The sequence below is a fragment of the Hevea brasiliensis genome, chromosome 14, assembly GCF_030052815.1.
Source record: "Hevea brasiliensis isolate MT/VB/25A 57/8 chromosome 14, ASM3005281v1, whole genome shotgun sequence".
NCBI lineage: Eukaryota > Viridiplantae > Streptophyta > Magnoliopsida > Malpighiales > Euphorbiaceae > Hevea > Hevea brasiliensis.
Window position 1 is genome coordinate 823,000 of NC_079506.1, and position 18,157 is coordinate 841,156.

General features: G+C 33.3%; 1 protein-coding gene and 1 non-coding gene across 26 annotated transcripts in view; one reads left to right on the top strand and one right to left on the bottom strand.

Annotated features, from left to right (window-relative positions):
• The window catches only part of LOC110636787 (putative disease resistance protein RGA3), a 72,943-nt gene that overhangs the window by 11,094 nt on the left and 43,692 nt on the right, over positions 1-18,157 (top strand). For 4 of the 25 annotated variants that reach the window (XM_058134469.1, XM_058134484.1, XM_058134481.1 and 1 more), the window contains exons 4-11: positions 10,913-10,974; positions 11,179-11,266; positions 11,703-11,794; positions 11,891-12,209; positions 12,324-12,793; positions 12,932-13,191; positions 13,320-14,114; positions 14,212-14,305. The gene's annotated coding sequence lies outside the window, so the exon portion shown is untranslated. Of the gene's footprint in view, positions 1-8,935; positions 9,161-10,769; positions 10,789-10,912; positions 11,100-11,178; positions 11,267-11,702; positions 11,795-11,890; positions 12,210-12,323; positions 12,794-12,931; positions 13,192-13,319; positions 14,115-14,211; positions 14,310-18,157 lie in introns of all 25 variants that reach the window. The other 21 variants (XM_058134476.1, XM_058134494.1, XM_058134470.1 and 18 more) reach the window with 19 other exon arrangements.
• Positions 16,849-16,951, bottom strand: LOC131173659 (small nucleolar RNA R71). Its single transcript, XR_009143972.1, has one exon. It is a non-coding gene; the product is annotated as a small nucleolar RNA R71 (small nucleolar RNA).

Here is an 18,157-nt window from a genome sequence, read left to right on the forward strand (position 1 = left end):
AAGAAGCCAACTCAAAAGTCACCAGCTCAAAAGAAAAAGATGCTGCTGAGTGCTCCAAGTCTCGTCAAAAGGACAACAGTGACAGTGACACTGACATGGAAGGACAATACTTTGAAGACAGCCAATACCCTTATGACCTGTAAAGGGTAAAAGATTCCTCCCGGCCTAAAAGACAAGCCTTTGCCAGCCATCCACTTATTCCTGTCTGCCACTAATAGTGACGCATGCAATGACACCAGAAGATTCCTTCTAACTTCTATAAGAAGGCCTCCCGACTTGCTAAAGAAGCATACATAAGAAATAGATATCGAGAGAAAAACTAAAAGCTCAGTGTGTAATAGTACTTTGATATAGCTTTCATCTTTGTTCTAAGAGTGTACTGTTTTCAAATCAATAAAATATATGATATTTTCTTCATCTCAATCTGTATTTACAAAAGTGAGTAATAAAATAGATGTTTTAATAAATCAAGCAAAAGAATTGAACCAAGAACTTGAAACATTATCCCAAAACACTGTGGATCTTCTTGGACAACCCTCTGGTAAGTACGACTATAAAGTCTACTATTCACCTCCGCCATCTACTAATATTCCTGTTGAATCCATCAAGCCTACTGGTTGGGAAGATAGCACTGTAAGTATTTCTTTTCACTGTTCAATTACTATTCAATACTCTGTCACTATTTAAGTATGCTCTGCACTTGCCCTAACAGGGATCCTGTGCATCAGAAATTTGTTTTATCTTATGTCCACTTATATTAATCATCTTTTATTTTATTTGTGTTGCTTAGACTTACCCAATAGACTAGAGGTAGAACAGTTTAGAACAGCACTAATAGAAAACGGTAATACCTTGTGTAATCAGCATTTAGAAACCCATAATGAATTCTGTGACTGTAGAGAACATGAAAGACTGTTAGTATTATTTAGGGTAATTATCGGTCTTTTAGATATCTGGTTAAGAAATAATAATTTTTAATTTCATATTAAGTTTCTCATCTTATCTTTTCTCATTATGTCTTTTATCCTTTTTAGGATATTTTTTGTAGAATTTTTTACTTTTACCTACTCTCCTCCCCCTTTTAACTTTGCCTTTATAAGGAAAAGTTATAGGTGGTAATCCTACTTGTTCACAGAAATCACCAAGTATTCTTTTACCGGTGAGTTTTTCCTTTTGCAATTGCCTATGAATTTTTAATTCATTGCACAGTGCTATTCCTGCTGAGACTACTTCAGAGGCTAATTCTCCGTAGGTATATTGATTATATGGTAAGGCTCCTTCACTTTTATCTCTTATTTGTTTTTTAACTCGTTCGGCAAATAACGAGGGTAATCCAAAAAGAAATTTTTCTTTCCAGAAATCAAACTAATTATCTTCCCTAGTAAATATAAGGGAAAAGAAGGTATCTTTATACCACTTAAAATGAGACAGATCAGGACATCTTAAGTTCATTAACTGCTCCTGAGATCTATCCATATATAGGCTTGCTGATCCTATGAAGTGCATTCCTATTGTGTATAATAGTGTATTAACACTATCGGATACTACTGCAGGACCTTCGGCTCTTGGTTCTGTTTTAACAGCGTTATGAACCTGTGCTTTTCCTTCTTCTGATAAGGAAAAGTCCCACCAACCTCTTAATTGACCAGTAAAGCCAGCAATGATAGCTTTTGCTATTGCTTGATCAGTATTATTGCCTTTAACTCTTGCGGCTATTGCGTACATGGTCATGAATTGAATGACATTCTTGATTTGATAATCAGAAAGTCCATCTATATTCCATTCTACAATTGAAGTTCCATCATATTGAACATAATTATAATTTGTATCTTCAAATTGTAGGTTTATTGGAGATGGCCTAGGATAATAAGGCTTCATTTCAATTGTCGCCCTATGTTTAGGGTAAACAATCCTATTCACCTCTGTTAAGGGTTCTGATTTTTTTAATATTGCTTTAATATTATCAACGTCATCTTTATTTGATGACTCTTCTTCAGTTTCTGAGGTTTCTATTTCCTTACTTAAAGGAGCAATATTATGATTATTTAATCTTTTTTCTAATTCTTCCATCATGGTTAAATCCTTGGTTAAAGGACTTATTGATTTTTTCTTAGAATCCTTTGAGTCTAAGCCTAACTCTGTTAACCTTTTAGTTAATTCTTCAATCATTTCAGAATGATCTTCTTTTGCCAATTTTAGGCTTAATTTTTCTGTTTCTATTGGTTTAAATAAAACCCTTTTCTCAATACTTAGTTTTGAGGTGTCTCCTTTTTCTAGTCGATAGACTCTTGATTTAAAGTTTTGAATTTTTGTTTCTACTCTGTTTAGCTGTTGTCCTATCGTATACAGACTAAGATTGGCAAAATTGTCTTGCTTGTCTGTTCTGGAAAACGGAGCACACTCAACTTCTTGATTTTCTGCTACCTTATAAGATAACTCAGTTAATAGTGGATGAATTCCTTTTAAGAGTTTCCCTTTTGAGGCAATATAGTTTCTAAAGGATGATTCTAAAGTTATTAAGAACATCCTATCTTCAAAGTCAGGAAATGGCTTTTTTCTACAAGCGAGTATATATTTTACAAAGTCAGGAAATTTTTTATTTCCTCCTCTCTCTTGATACCAAGCATATTCTGTTAGATAAGAGCTTTGCTTTCTGGGGTGAAATTCATTTGAAACCATTTTTCAAATGGAGTTTCTTCCTTAGTTAGGACCATGATTTTTCTGGGTTGCTTAAGGCTTTCTCTTTCATATCCCATATCTGATGGTGTTGGGCTTTCGGGCCTTTTAAGGCTTACTGTTTCTTTTGGGCTTAATGAGACACTGGTTAAGTCCTCATGTAATGGCTGGGCCACTTGTTCTTCTGATCTTTGGGTTCCTATTGAGCTTAATCTACTCATTGAGTTCATTCTTTCTAATGATTCTATGCCTGATGAGGATGATCTAGGCATGATAGGTTCTGAAACTACAAACCTTCCTGAGAATGAATTTCTTGACCTTGTTCTAGCAAAGGATATTGCTACGGTTCCTTGATTGGTTTCTATAATAGATTCAAGGTCACTTGATTCTTCCTTTTTAGGAGGAATTGCTTCTTCTAAAATCCAATTTTCAGGTAACTTAACCTGTTCCCATTCTATGGACTTAGGAACTACTAGATTTCCCTTTTCTAAGTCTGTAACAAAGAAAGTTGTGGTTCCTTTTGGAGATATTAATTTTGTAGTTTCTTCCCTAAGATTAGGTACTACTGTGTTCATGGCTTTATAGTGAATCCTGTAAATAAGGATTATATTTTCAGATCCTGGTAACATATCATATCCTGAGGTTTTTATATCTAAGGATAAGGCTTTCATCACATGTGGGTCTCTTACTGAGATTGTAAAATTGGGATAGCACGAAAAATAAATCAGGCCATCACAGAGAGATGATTCAACTATTCTTAATAATGAATCATTAAAATTATTGTGTCTTTTATCTCTGACACAAATTAAGGCTGAGGTATTTAATCCTAACCTGGTTGCAGGTTTAAGTGCAGCTTGAATCATTCCTATATGTAGGAAAGAATATTCTTTCTAGTGCTTTTTTAAAAGTTCTTCAGAAAATAAACTCCTTGAGCTTAATCCTTCATGGATAGGAGAAGCTTGTTCGACTATTTTTATTACATAATCAGACCTAAATCTAAAACTATTATTAGATTTATATATAAGATTTGCAGAAATAGGCGGCAGCTTCTAATTATTTAAATTATTTTCTATATTAGATAATAATAATATTTCTTTGTTTTTTGATTTTTTGTTTTCTTTATCTTCTAACCTCGCATTTCTAGAGCTACTAGCCAAACTAGAAAATAGTCTGTCCATTTGTTCTAGATCACTGTCAACGATTTTACTCCTGGTGCCTACCACGCCTGACTCTCGGCTTCAAAGGCTATAGGATAAGCGACTTGGGGTTTCACTAGAACTAGTGTTCAAACTATTTTAACTAGACAACCGTGGCTCTGATAACAATTGAGGCTCTAGATAAAAAAGAAAAGACTAGACAACTAGACAAGACTAGAAAGACATAATGAGAAAAGACATGATGAGAAACTTAATATGAAATTAAAAATTATTATTTCTTAACCAGATATCTAAAAGACCGATAATTACCCTAAATAATACTAACAGTCTTTCATGTTCTCTACAGTCACAGAATTCATTATGGGATTCTAAATGCTGAATACACAAGTTATTACCGTTTTCTATTAGTGCTGTTCTAAACTGTTCTACTTCTAGTCTATTAGTTAAGTCTAAGCAACACAAATAAAATAAAAGACAATTAATATAAGTGGACATAAGATGAAACAAATTTCTGATGCAGGATCCCTGTTAAGGCAAGTGCAGAGCATACTTAAATAGTGACAGAGTATTGAATAGTAATTGAACAGTGAAAAGAAATACTTACAGTGCTATCTTCCCAACCAGTAGGCTTGATGGATTCAACAGGAATATTAGCAGATGGCGGAGGTGAATAGTAGACTTTATAGTCGTACTTACCAGAGGGTTGTCTAAGAAGATCCACAGTGTTTTGGGATAATGTTTCAAGTTCTTGGTTCAATTCTTTTGCTTGATTTATTAAAACATCTATTTCATTACTCACTTTTGTAAATACAGATTGAGATGAAGAAAATATCATATATTTTATTGATTTGAAAACAGTACACTCTTACAACAAAGATGAAAGCTATATCAAAGTACTATTACACACTGAGCTTCTAGTTTTTCTCTCGATATCTATTCTTTATGTATGCTTCTTTAGCAAGTCGGGAGGCCTTCTTATAGAAGTTAGAAGGAATCTTCTGGTGTCATTGCATGCATCACTATTAGTGGCAGACAGGAATAAGTGGATGGCTGGCAAAGGCTTGTCTTTTAGGCCGGGAGGAATCTTTTACCCTTTACAGGTCATAAGGGTCTTGGCTGTCTTCAAAGTATTGTCCTTCCATGTCAGTGTCGCTGTCACTGTCATCCTTTTGACGAGACTTGGAGCACTCGGCAGCACCTTTTTCTTTTGAGCTGGCAACTTTTGAGTTGGCTTTTTTGTCGTCTTCTGATAGTGCGTTAAAAAGCTGTCTCCTTAGCTCATCTTTTGGTACTGACTTGAGTAGATCTTTAAACAGGTCTGAAAGATTTGAAGAGATAGAAGGACTAGACATTGATGGCTTTTTAGCCAGGTGAATAAGTCCTTTTGAGGAATATATAGAGGGTGATTCAAAAAAAAAATCACAATTATCCCACCATTTTATTAGGACTCTCCGAGTTAACCAGGGAACATGATCTGTGGAAAACTCACCAAATTTTTTCATTTTCTTTTTTGAGATAATATAATCCCATCTAACTATCCAAGAAATTTTATACAGGATAGTGAACAATAGCCTTGAATCCTTTAAGGATTTGTTTGAATCAGTAAACTGTTCAAAGATTTCTCTAACCTTATTAGGTAGAGCTATAGGAAATAATCCTCAGTTGAAAAACCATTCATAAAGCCAAGAGGGAAATTCCCATGATTCTTTATCCAACTGGAATTGTATAAACCAGCTAAATTTTCTCTGCCTATTTTCATAAATTAAGGCACCAGTCCAGGCTTGCATATAATCAAAATAATTAAAATATCTGGGTTTACCGAAATTTAATTCCTTCTGTTTAAATAGTGAATCTCCCCATTCGTCATAGGATATTATCCTTTTGATGATGAATTTACTGAATGCCTACTCATTAGTAGATCTTTCTGTTGGAGAGAATATTACTGAATCTGTTTCTGCCAGAATAGCTTGCTAATAAGTGTAATCCTTGGGTAAATAAGGATTTACTGTGTGATGTTCCGTGTAGAAATTTGCTACCTCATAAGGTTTTAATTCCTTATGCTTTTTATCCATTGGCATAAGAAAACAGTAACTGATTGGAATGTAAGGGTAATTAACCTCTTTTGCATTATTAGCCTCTATGCTGATAGCATAAGCATCATCTCTGAGCTTGTCCACCATTTTAGGCGGAGGTGGCGAAACCTCGTGGGTTCGTTTTGAGGGAGTTATCGATGCCTTTGAACTCATGTCCTATAAGAAATTCTCAAGTTAAGAAATCGAGCAAAGAATTATTTTCTCCCTTAATGAATTCAATATCGAAATCAAATATTGATAAGATGGCTTGCCATCTAGCAAAAATCTGTTTAGATGCGATGTTTTTAACATCTTTTAGTAATATTTCTTTTGCACTTTTACAGTAAACTCTTATAAGAAATTTCTGATTTAATAAATCAGATTCAAACTTTTGTACACAGAGAACTATAGATAAGATCTCCTTTTTAACTGTAGAGTAATTAACTCTAGGTCCTGTCCATATTCCACTGGTAAATCTAACCAGGGTTTCTTTATCAGCTATCCTTTGTTTTAGGATGCCACCATACCCTTTATCAGATGCATAAGTTTCCACTATCTTATAAGATTGTGGATGAGGAATTGCCAGACAGGGAAGTACTTTAACCTTTTGTTTTATTCTTCTGACAGCTAGGGTATGCTCTTGGGTCCATGGTGTTGGATTCTTTTTTAATCTTTGGAAAAGTGGTTTGGCATCTTGTGATAGGCTTTTATAAAAGTCAGCAACATAATTTAGGCTTCCCAAAAATCTCTGCAATTGGGTTTTGTCTTTTATTTCATCTGGGAATTTGCTAGCAAACTCAATGGCTCGATCTGTAAGAATAATAGATTCTTTATCTATGTTGTGGCCTAAAAATCTTATTTTAGTCTAGAAGAGTTTAATCTTTTTGACTGAGACTACTAAACCATTTTTCTCAATAATTTTTATAAACACATTTAAGTGCTTGAAATGTTGATCTATTGTCCTGGAGAAAATAAGGACATCATCAATATAAACTATTGAAAATGCTGAATAAGCATTGAATATTTCATTCATAATCTTTTGGAATTCTGATGGGGCATTTTGAAGCCAAAATGGCATTACATTCCATTCGTAATGTCCAAATGGTACAGTAAAGGCTGTTTTATACCTATCTTCTTCAGCTATTTGGATTTGCCAATAACCTGATTTCATATCGAACTTAGAAAAGATTTGGGCCTCATAGAGTCTATTTAATAGATCTCTTTTATTAGGCAATGGATATCTTATCCATCTCAAGGCCTTATTTAAAGGCTTGTAATTAATGACTAGTCTTGGGACTCCTCTTTCTAATTCAGCAACATTCTCAACATAAAAGGCTGGACAGCTCCATGGGCTTTGACTTTTTCTAATAAGCCCTTTGAGTTCTAGATCTGCTATTTCCTTTTTGTAGATTTCTAAATGTCTTGGACCCATAGCAATGGGTTGGGCTTTAGTGGGTATCATTTTCTCATTGAAGTTGGGCTCATAAGGTAAATTAACCACATGACTTTTTCTAGTCCAAAAAGCATTCGGAACTTCTGCACATATGCTATTAGCTATTTTATCATGTAAATCTTTTATTTTTTTCTGTATTAAAGGTTCATTAACCTTTTCTTGTATTGTTTTGTATTTTACTTCTCTTTTAAGAGAGCTTATAAATTTTTCTTTATTTTTGATATTACTTTTAAGCACATCAATTTCTCTTTCTATTGGCAAAGAGATAAATTAAAAAATAATCTCCTTTCCTTCTACTTCGGAAACAATTCCCTTTTCTGTTATTGATTTAATCAGGTATAACATATGTAGGAATGGGTTTCCTAAAATGACTGGATGAGATAATCCTTTTACCAAGATAAATGGTATTTCGAAACATATACCTTGGTTACAGACAACTGTATCTGACAGTTTGTATTTTACACTCATTTTGCTGCTATCTGCTGTGTGTAATTCTTCTACTGTTTTAGAGAAGTATTTTGATGATACTAATCCTTCATTTATACAACAAAGATCTGCACCTGAGTCTATTAAGGCTATAGTACTGAATAAGTACTCCTTCTGGACAATTATAGTGACCTTTGTATGCCACTTGTGAGTTATAACTCTATCTATCCTATTGACATACTGAAGATTAATATTATTAATTTCAGCTTGATCTTCTTCTTCCTTTTCTTCTGGTTCCATAATTAATGGAGACTCGTTCTTTACTTCAAGCAATGTTATTCTTTCTTTTATAAATTGTAATTCAGCTTTTACTAAATTAATTTCTTGTCTTAGTTCTTTTATAGTTGGTTCTCTTGGCATTTTAGCCGTTTTGATTCTATCCATAATTTCTTTAAGATCATATGGATTTTTCTTTTCTTCAATTTTCTTTTCTAAAGGGCTTTTTTCCTTGAACAAGGTTAAATATTCGTTTAACCTTTTTCTTCTTTCTTCTTGATCTTCGATCTTATCTATAAGATCTAAGATTAGATTTTCTTCTTTGGTTAAAACACAGAGACCGTTTAAGGTGCACAGTGATTTATAATAATCGCAGTGTCCGTCACATTCTGATTTCTTTTCAGACTCACTTGAAGATTCTTATGATGTATAATCTATTGCGTTTACTTCTAAATCTTCTGGTTCAGACTCATTTAAGAGTATCTTAATCAATGATTCTTTAAGATTTTCATCTATTGACAAGGCTTGTATTTGCTGTTTTACTTTACACTTATTAGCATAATGACCTGTTTTTTCACACTTACAACAGACTACACTAGTTTTCCTTTTCTTCCTTTTAGAAGATGTTACTGTTTTTCTTTTTGGAGTTTTCTTATATGACGACTCACCTTTATCCTTTTTAGGATATTTTTTGTAGAATTTTTTACTTAATGAGACACTGGTTAAGTCCTCATATAATGGCTGGGCCACTTGTTCTTCTGATCTTTGGGTTGCTATTGAGCTTAGTCTACTCATTGAGTTCATTCTTTCTAATGATTCTAAGCCTGACAAGGATGATCTAGGCATGATAGGTTCCGCTTGTGAATTACCCGCAGGCTTTGTTTCCCCAAAACTTTTGATTCTTCTTTCAATTTCAATTCTCAACTCAAATGGAGGCTTGGGAGGGTTTTATGGTGGCTAAAGGATGGAAGAAAATGGCTTACATTAACCATTGGCATCAGAAACGCCATGTGAAGAGATGGACAGCAGCAACACTCTTCTCTCCACTTCTTCGATTTTGGGTTCTGTGGTGAAAGGGTACAACAGCTGGCTTCTTCAAGGTGAGGACAAGCAAGAGAAAATGGAGTTTGATCAGCAATTGCTAGATTGTATTTGGTGCCCCTAGATTCTCCCTCCCCTATTTCTCTAGTCGCAGATGCTCTCTCTGTTTTTCCTCAATTCTGGATTCTTCCCCTCTTTTTGTTCCCTTATTAATTGGTAAAATAGCAAATGATTCCTTCCTTTCCTCTTCCATCTATGCTGGGCTAAACGTTTGGGTCAAATCATGTTTATATTCAAAATTTTAAATTTTGTATGAAATATTAAAACCTTATTTGTTGTAAACTTGTAATTGTATAAAGGGGTAAAATTAAATTTGAAAAATTAATGGTAAATTATAATGAAGCGCCTAAAGTTTTATTTGATTAACAAATAAAAGTTTTAGATATAATTGTAATTTAATATAAATGTTTAGTATTTTTAATCTATTGATTAAACTTTATATTTGAAAAGAAAATATACTTATATTTATTTTTAAAGGAAATTTTATACTAAAAATATTTTTATTAATTGAAATTAACATAATTATCTTTTGAATCAAGCTAACCAAATATAAAATGTAAAAATAAATTCATGCATTTTCACAAAGCAATTTTAAAAAGAATATATAATTAAAAAGAATGTGTCCCTCATGAATTGTTGCATCCATAAAATATATAGTTTAATTAATGTGTATGTTTTATTTAATGGATGCTATAATTCATGATTAATTGAGTTTAAACATAAAATTTTTTCTCTGATTTTTTACTGAATTTTTGAAAATCTATTGATGAGTTTGAATTGTAATTGAAGAGAAATGAAAAGAAAAAAAGAACTTAATGCAATAATATGCATGGTTTTATAATTCTATTATTTTCTTTACAAAAAAAAGAAAAAATAATTCTACAAAAATTTGTAAAGAACTCATATATTTTATTTTTTCATTTTCATAAGAATTGCAATACGAAAAACTCATATAAATTATATGAAATCTATATGTCTTAATATTATATATCATATATTTTGATCCGCATAATAAGTCGGGTCGATATATATAATTTTTTTTCTAATTATTATTCACTAAGTCTTTTTAAAACTCATCAATGAGTTCAAATTCTAATTTAAGAGGAAAAAAACTAAGTGCAATAATATGCATAGTTCTACAATACTACACTTCACTTCACAGGAAAAAAAAAAGAAAGAAAAGGGAAAAAATCAATAGAAAAAATTATGTTGAAATCCGATTTATCTCATGAATTATAGTATCCATTAAATAAAAAACACATAAATAAGAAGTAAACTGCATCACAATTTATGTGGGATACATGTCCATTAAATAAACTACATGTAAATAAGAAGTAAATTACATTACAATTTCTGCGGGATACATTCTTTTGAATTATATATTATTGTCAAATTTCGTTTGTAAGAAGACATGAATAAAACTTCATATGCTATATTATAATTTACCATTAACTTTTTAAATTCAATTTTACCCCTTTGAATATGATTGTGATAAAATTTAAAGGTTTGGATATAATCATAATGTGATCTATACGTAATTTGGTCTTCATGGTCATTGTGAATTTAATGTCTCTACCTACGTGGATGCCCAAACTCACCTCAAAGCAGTTGTTGATATTGGCAATTGGTGAGTTAACTATGACAATTTCATATAGTTAATTACTCAATTTCATTGGCAAGAGTTTATTTCTAGCTTCTTTTTTTTTTTTCTTACTTTTTGGATTGAACAATACACGATTTCTAAATTGTAGGATGGGAATCATTGTGATGAAGGTCGCTGTCATATATCAACTTCTCTTCACCTCATTCCTTTGTAAGTTAAATCAACAACACATTTGTACTGCTAAATACAGAGGTGGAAAGGCATTGGTTCTGAAAGCAAAAGTATATTACTGGGTTTTTTTTTTTCCCAATTTACAAGTTCCATCAGACAGTGTTGTAAGTATTACTGGGTATTTTTCCCAACATTTATTTTTTGTTATGACCTCTTTCCCTGATATTTAATTTGGCTTTTCAGGAAAAAATGACCATCTCGAATTTCTTCCAAAAAATGTAAAGCATTTGCCCCAAATTGAAGCCTTATCTTGGGAAATGTGATATGGAAGGTACTCAATAAGAGAAGCTTGTTCTGTTCAAAGGTCCTCCGGTTCTTCATAATATTTATAGTTTTTATAATTTATTTTTTTATTTCTTCTCTTCAAAATTCATCAATTTATGTAATTGTGGAATCAGTTGTACTTCTTATTACCAAATTCCCGTTGTTTTTTTCCTTGTCTTAATTTGACAACATTAATTGAGCAGTGTGAAACCAGTACTGTTCACTGGTTGACTGACATGATTTTCCAATAGACACATAAGGATTTTATGCATGATTCTGCCTTTACTTGCTTGTTATAATTATGCCACTCATTCTTTTAAGAGAAACATGTTGACCAATTTGTGCCCTAAATATAGGCTTCTTGAGCTTTTAAGTCATTGATGCATACTTACCAGCAAGCATTCCTATTTCTTAATTTTGTTTTCTTGATCCTCTAGTTATAGGTGGAACTGCCACTACGAAGAAATCCATACCAGAATTTTAGCTTCTACGTGTTGCAAGAGAATTGATTTTCTATGCAGAAACTGACAAGCTAGTAAGTGTCTCAGCTGATAAAATGATGAACCTCCTTATATTTAAATTTTTTGGCTAAAGAATGATTCTTATTGTTGTTCTCATAAACGTAATGCAGTGTAAACAACATGACCATTGATCAGTGTTTTATGGAAACACTTTAGACTAGGATGAAGTTCCGGGTTACAATGCATTGAGACCATCATATCATGGCTGCAGTTATCTGAAATTAATAAACAGTCATAAATATTCCTGTTGTAGAATTGTGTTGAAAGTGCTTCCTTGAATATTCTATGCTACAATTTGGATGGTTTAAAGGGGTTCTAAAATTTAGTTTTGGAGTATCAATCTGATCTCTAAATGTTGAGAGAGAAAGCATTTTGACAAGATTTGGGTGCTGGGGAAATTAGGATTTATTCCTTCCATCCAGTTGTGGGGTAAGTCCTATTACTGGGTTGTCTTTTCTTATAACTTTTTTGTTATATTTTCTTGTAGATGAACAATTAACTATAAAAAGCCCATAGTTTACCTATCTTTGATTTGGTTTCCAGGAAAACAAAATGACGATAAGGAGTTTCTTCTAGAAAATGTAAAGCATTGGCCCAAATTTGGGTGTAATCTCCAAGCACGTAATATGGAAGAAACTTGCTTTGTTCAATGCTCCTCTGTTTTTTCTGATGATACGCAGGGTCAATACCTTAGTAGCATCCAGGAGCTTCAATATAGAAATATGAACAAACTGGCGTCCCTCCCAAAGGGATTTCAACATGTTCCCTCTCTGTGCAGACTCACAATGGACAGTTGCGCTAATTTGATGCCTTTACAGAGTGGATGGAAAGCCTCACCCACATTACAAGCTTTCTGGATTGTAGAATGTCCTACACTGTCATAAAGATGCAAAAACAACATGGGTGCTAATTGGCCCTAGATTGCTCTCATCCCATATGATAGTGTTGATGGAAGATGGATGCAGGAGGATGGTTGTTACAAATTATAATCAGAAGAATTAGGCTTCCTTCGTGTATGTCCTTATCCTCTACCATAACCCCTTTTTTTTCTCTCTCTCTATTTTGCAAGCACACTCTAGTATTTATTGTTAATGTGTTTTCATGTTTGGCATTCATTCTGATGCTCAGTAGTTTTGTACTGCTGAATGCAGTTGATGATGGTTCTGTCTTGTTGAAAAATGCCAAAGAAACAATTGTGGATTTGCCTCTCATGTGCCAGCAAGTGCTATTTTATTATTGACTTGTACATGTTTATTTCTTCGTCTTTTTGAGTGACTGGTACATAATATCTAATAGTTTGCATCAATCTCAATGCTTGCTCATTACCCACGCAGCAGCATGAAAAATTAAGGACTCATTACCTATTTAGTGGCAACTGATCATCCTACTTATCTGCAATAATTTGTTAAAGGTATGGAGATTTTTCGAGACCATAATCTCTTATTTCCCAATTGCCATAATTTTAGGGACCCTATTTACTTCTATAAAATTGGTAATTTTTCGAAACTGATTACCTCTAATGTCTGTCATTGTGTCTAGGCCTGAAGCAAAGATCTGATTCTGATTCAAGCAGATTTAGAGGTCATAATCATGAAAGGTTCAATGATGCTGTCTAGCTGAGACCTGATCAGTTGATTATATATATGAACCTTGCAATTTAATATTGCACAAGAAATGGAGGTTTTTTATTGCAATTTAGTATCACAGCAAGACGTCTACGAACTGGTTTGAATTTAGTTCTGGAAACTGAAGATTGCTGAGAAATCAACTATGATCTCTGAAGGCACAAGTAAGAACTAGCAATCTGGGACGCCCTGAGAGAATTTCCTAAATTTGAAGATTTTAGCTGAACGATTAATGGTCTTTTTTTTCCTCAAAAATCAATATATATTATATATATGGGACCTAGAATTTCTGCATATTCAGTTGAAATTCTGCTAGAATTTCTGCATATGTATGTGAACCTTACTTCACTTCAATGCCTTAATATTTGGGATTGTCCACAAATAACAACCTTGTCTTCTGCCATGTGGCATGCAGTGGTGGAAAAATCATTGGTTAAACAAAATAAGATTCAGCGCTTCATAATTCTTCAAATCTAACTTATTCCTTCCATCTAGTTGTTTGGTAAGTCTTATTACTGGGTTGTTTTTCTATCATTTTTGTTGTTATATTTTCTTGCGCATGGACAATTAAATATCAAAAAGCCCACAGTTTTACCTTTCTTTAATTTGGTTTCCGGGAAAACAAATTGACAATCTGGAGTTTCTTCTGGAAAATGTTTAAGGCATTTGCCCCAACTGAGGTCTAATCTTCAGGCATGTGATATTTAAGGTACTCAGCACAAGAAACATGCTCTGTTCAATGGTGCTTTGTTTTTTATTAACATTTCCATTTTTATAAATTATATTCATTTGTTACTTTACTGCAGAAATCATTTACGTGATTGCAGAATTGTTTGAACTTCTGTTACCAGATGCATGTTCTGAGTGAGATCCAGAGTGTTCGGAGATTTGAGGTTTTATGTAGGTATTCATTTTCCTTGTCTTGTCATATTTAACTTTCCTATATTACATGAAGTAACAAACTTAAAACAGAAACTTCAGCACTTCGGGGACTGTTTATCCTTTTAATGTTAGTTTCAGGCTGTTATGCTGATATTGTGATAGATTGAAGCATTTCCATTTAATTTTAATCGAGCTATGGAATTTCAAATGAGCATTCTGATGCACATATTTTGCATAGTCATTTAGGTCTAATTTCACAATCATTTTATTTGGTTATTAGTCATTTTTAGCTAATTTCATTAGTTAATTAGTTAGTTTTTCATAGTTGTCAATTTTGCACTAATTTGTAATTTTTACTTTGTTTTGTAGGAAAAATGGTGTTTTTGAAGGACTAAAGAGAATTTTGCCATTGAGGAGTGTCTTCTACAGCAAAAAGATGCCAAAAACAAGTTTTCAAGCTGAAATATGCATAGACCAAACTGTGCATAACTTGTCGCATAAGCTATGCGATCGCATAAGGAGGAAGATCACTATTCTGAACCAAATTAAATGTGCATAAGGAGATCGCATAGCTTATGCACATTCTCACCTCCCTTATGCAAGATTCACGAAATTGTGCATAACCTATGCACCAAGTCATGCACCGCATAAGTGACCTGTAATCAGCTGAAATCGCATAAGGGATCGATAACTTATGCACCCACTTATGCTGATCCCATAAAGAGTTCATTAATGAGCTGGCAGAAGATTCCCTTAATGTATTCCTCCTAGAACATACTATTTTAGGGCTCCATGTCAGAAAAATGCTATATATAGTCCCATTTTCTCATTTTAGAGGGAGGAAAAAAAGGAGAAAAGAAAGAGAGGAGGCTGAGGCAGAATTTGAGGAGTCATTTTCACCTTCCACACCATTTTCAACTAAGATTTGCAGATTTCTTTCTTTCTTTACACTTTTCTACATTTCTAGTGTTTAATTCCTTACTTCTTAGCTTAGATTAAAGCTTTATTTCCATTTAAACTCATCATATCTTGTAAGCATTATGGATAGTGAGTAGTTTACTTTTGATTCTGGAGTAAGGGTTGTAATATTTGAGATATTTTGTGGATTTTGATTGGGTAATCCATATTTTGTGGTCTTAATGAGTTTTATTCATTTCTTGTATGCTTAATGACATGCTTAATGTAGGATCCCATTGAGTAATGTTCTTAATCCATGGTTGAAGCACCGAAAGGAGAAGGCCTTGTGATAGATAATCAGGAAATTGGACTTAATTAACTTAGACCTAGAAATAGGCTAAGGATTAAGAGGATTCACAGATTAATTAAGGAACTTAATGGGTCTTAATTAATTCTAACTCCACGAAAGTAGGATTAGTTTGATTAAGGCACTCTTTGTCTCACTCGAAAGGGAATTCAAAGGATTTAAGAATTAATCTCCTTAAAACTCATAAGTTTCATAAGATTGGACAACCAATTTAAAATCCCAAAATAGCTCGAATATGAATTCCCGAACTCCGGAATCATCTTTTTACCATTGTTAATTTCTAATCAAATTTAATCATTTGCCAATTTAAATATTGCCATATTTGAACTTGCTTATTTCTATTTGATGCAATTTTAGTTTAATTAATACATTGTTGAATAGAATATTAATTTTGCACATTTAGATTTCATACTCCATTACCCATTAATTCATCATTTTAATCTCATAAATACTTCAATTTAGTCAACTTTTATATCAAAAATTCAATCATTAACACAACTCCTCGTGGGATCGATATTTTTCTATACTACTTGTACGACCCGTGCACTTGCGGTTGGGACGCATCAAGTTTTGGCGCCGCTGTCGGGAGTTGTTTGTTTAAGATTGAATTCTTGATCATTTTAGTTGTTTTTAGTTTTATCTTTGTTATCTTTTCATTTTGTGTTTGTTTGTTCTTTTTCAGGTACTTTAATCTTTTATGAGAAGAGCTAGAAGCTCAAGTGACACAACCTTACTGTTTAATCCTGAAATTGAGAAATTTTGTAAGGCCAACAAGAAAGAAACCAGAAGAAGGAAGGAAGCTTCGAGAGAGACTGAATTAGAAGCAAACATGGCTGATGAAAGAATTAGAATTGGTGTTGGTAATGCTGGAAATGGTCAAAACAATGAAAATGAAGTCCAAGGGGAAGAAGTTGTTAATGCAAACGTGCCTAGGGGAAGTATGATGGATCATGCTTTTCCTCGTTTTGATGACTTGAGAGAGAGCATAGCAAGACCAAGGATTGATGCGAATAGTTACAAGATGGATTTTGGAGTTCTTCAAATGATTCAAAACTCTCAATTTGGAGGACATCCTTCTGAAAATCCACACACACATTTGAAGAAATTTGCTATGATTTGCGACATGCAAAAACAACCTGGAGTGTCTGATGATGCAGCAAGATTGAAGCTATTCCCATTCTCTTTGAAAGATAGAGCATTGGATTGGCTTGATTCTTTACCTCACAACTCCATTACAAATTGGGAGCAACTCACTGATGCATTTCTTGCACAATATTTTCCACCTGGAAAAACTCAAGAATTGAGGAATCAAATGACTTTTCACCAAGAGAAGATGAAACTCTTTATGAATCATGGATGAGATGGAAGGAATTAGAGAGATTATGCCCACATCATGCCATTCCAAAATGGATGATAAATCGAATTTCTACACAAATGTCACTCCCGCAATCAGAGGGATTATTGATGCTCAAACAGAGGAGAATTTATTATTAAGCATGAAGATGAAGCTTATGAGCTATTGGAGAAAATTGCAAAGAATACTCATCTTTGGAGTAGTCCAAGAGGACCAGCTCCAACTCAGAAAAGGCAAGCTGCTGGAATGTATGATATTGATCCATTCAACATGATTAATGCAAAGTTTGATGCACTTACAAATGTCCTTGCTAAGAAGATGGAAGATTTGAGTATGTTGGTTAGTTCATCATCATCAGCTGGAAGTTCACAACAAGTGGCTTATGCAGAGGAAACTACCACCGTGGAGTAGATTATGGAGAACAAGCGGCATATGTTGGTAATTATTGAAAAAAGCAATTGGGGTATCCTTATTTTAAAACTTACTATCCATATTGGAGTAATTATCCAAAATTTTCATTTGTAAATCATCAAAATCAATTTCTAAATCAGAATTTTCAACCACAACAGAGAGTCAAGTTCCATATCGCCAAAATAGGCAACCATTGCCTAATTTTCAGAAAAATATGAACCCTCCACCAAAACAAAGAAGAACGAAATTCCACCATCAAGCTTTATTGCAACAGATTCTTGCCAACCAAAATAAGCATGATGAGGAGATGAGAGAGGTGAAAGCAAGGTCGAACAGATGCAAACACACAATGTATCGCCGGAAAACCAGATTGCACAACAAGCATCCTCCTCAAATGCTAAGTCTTTTGGAAAGCTTCCAAGTCAACCAGAAAATCCAAGAGAGAAGTGTCAAGCTATTACTTTAAGAAGTGGAAAAGTTATAAATGATGAGAAGAGTGAAAATAGTGAGAAGAGAGAAAATGAAAAAGGGACTGATGAGAGTGAAAAACAAGAGAGTGCAGAAAAATGTAAAGAGGAATTTGAAGAAAAAGAAGAGAAATATATACCTCCTGAACCCTACAAGCCACAACTTCCCTTTCCACAAAGATTTCACAAAGCCAAGCTTGATAGGCAATTTGGGAAGTTCTTAGAGGTTTTGAAGAAACTTTACATAAATGTGCCTTTTGTTGATGCTCTTTCACAAATGCCCTCTTATGCAAAATTCTTGAAAGAAATTCTCTCAAACAAGAGAAAACTTGAAGATGATGAAACTGTAGCTTTGACAGAAGAATGTAGTGCTA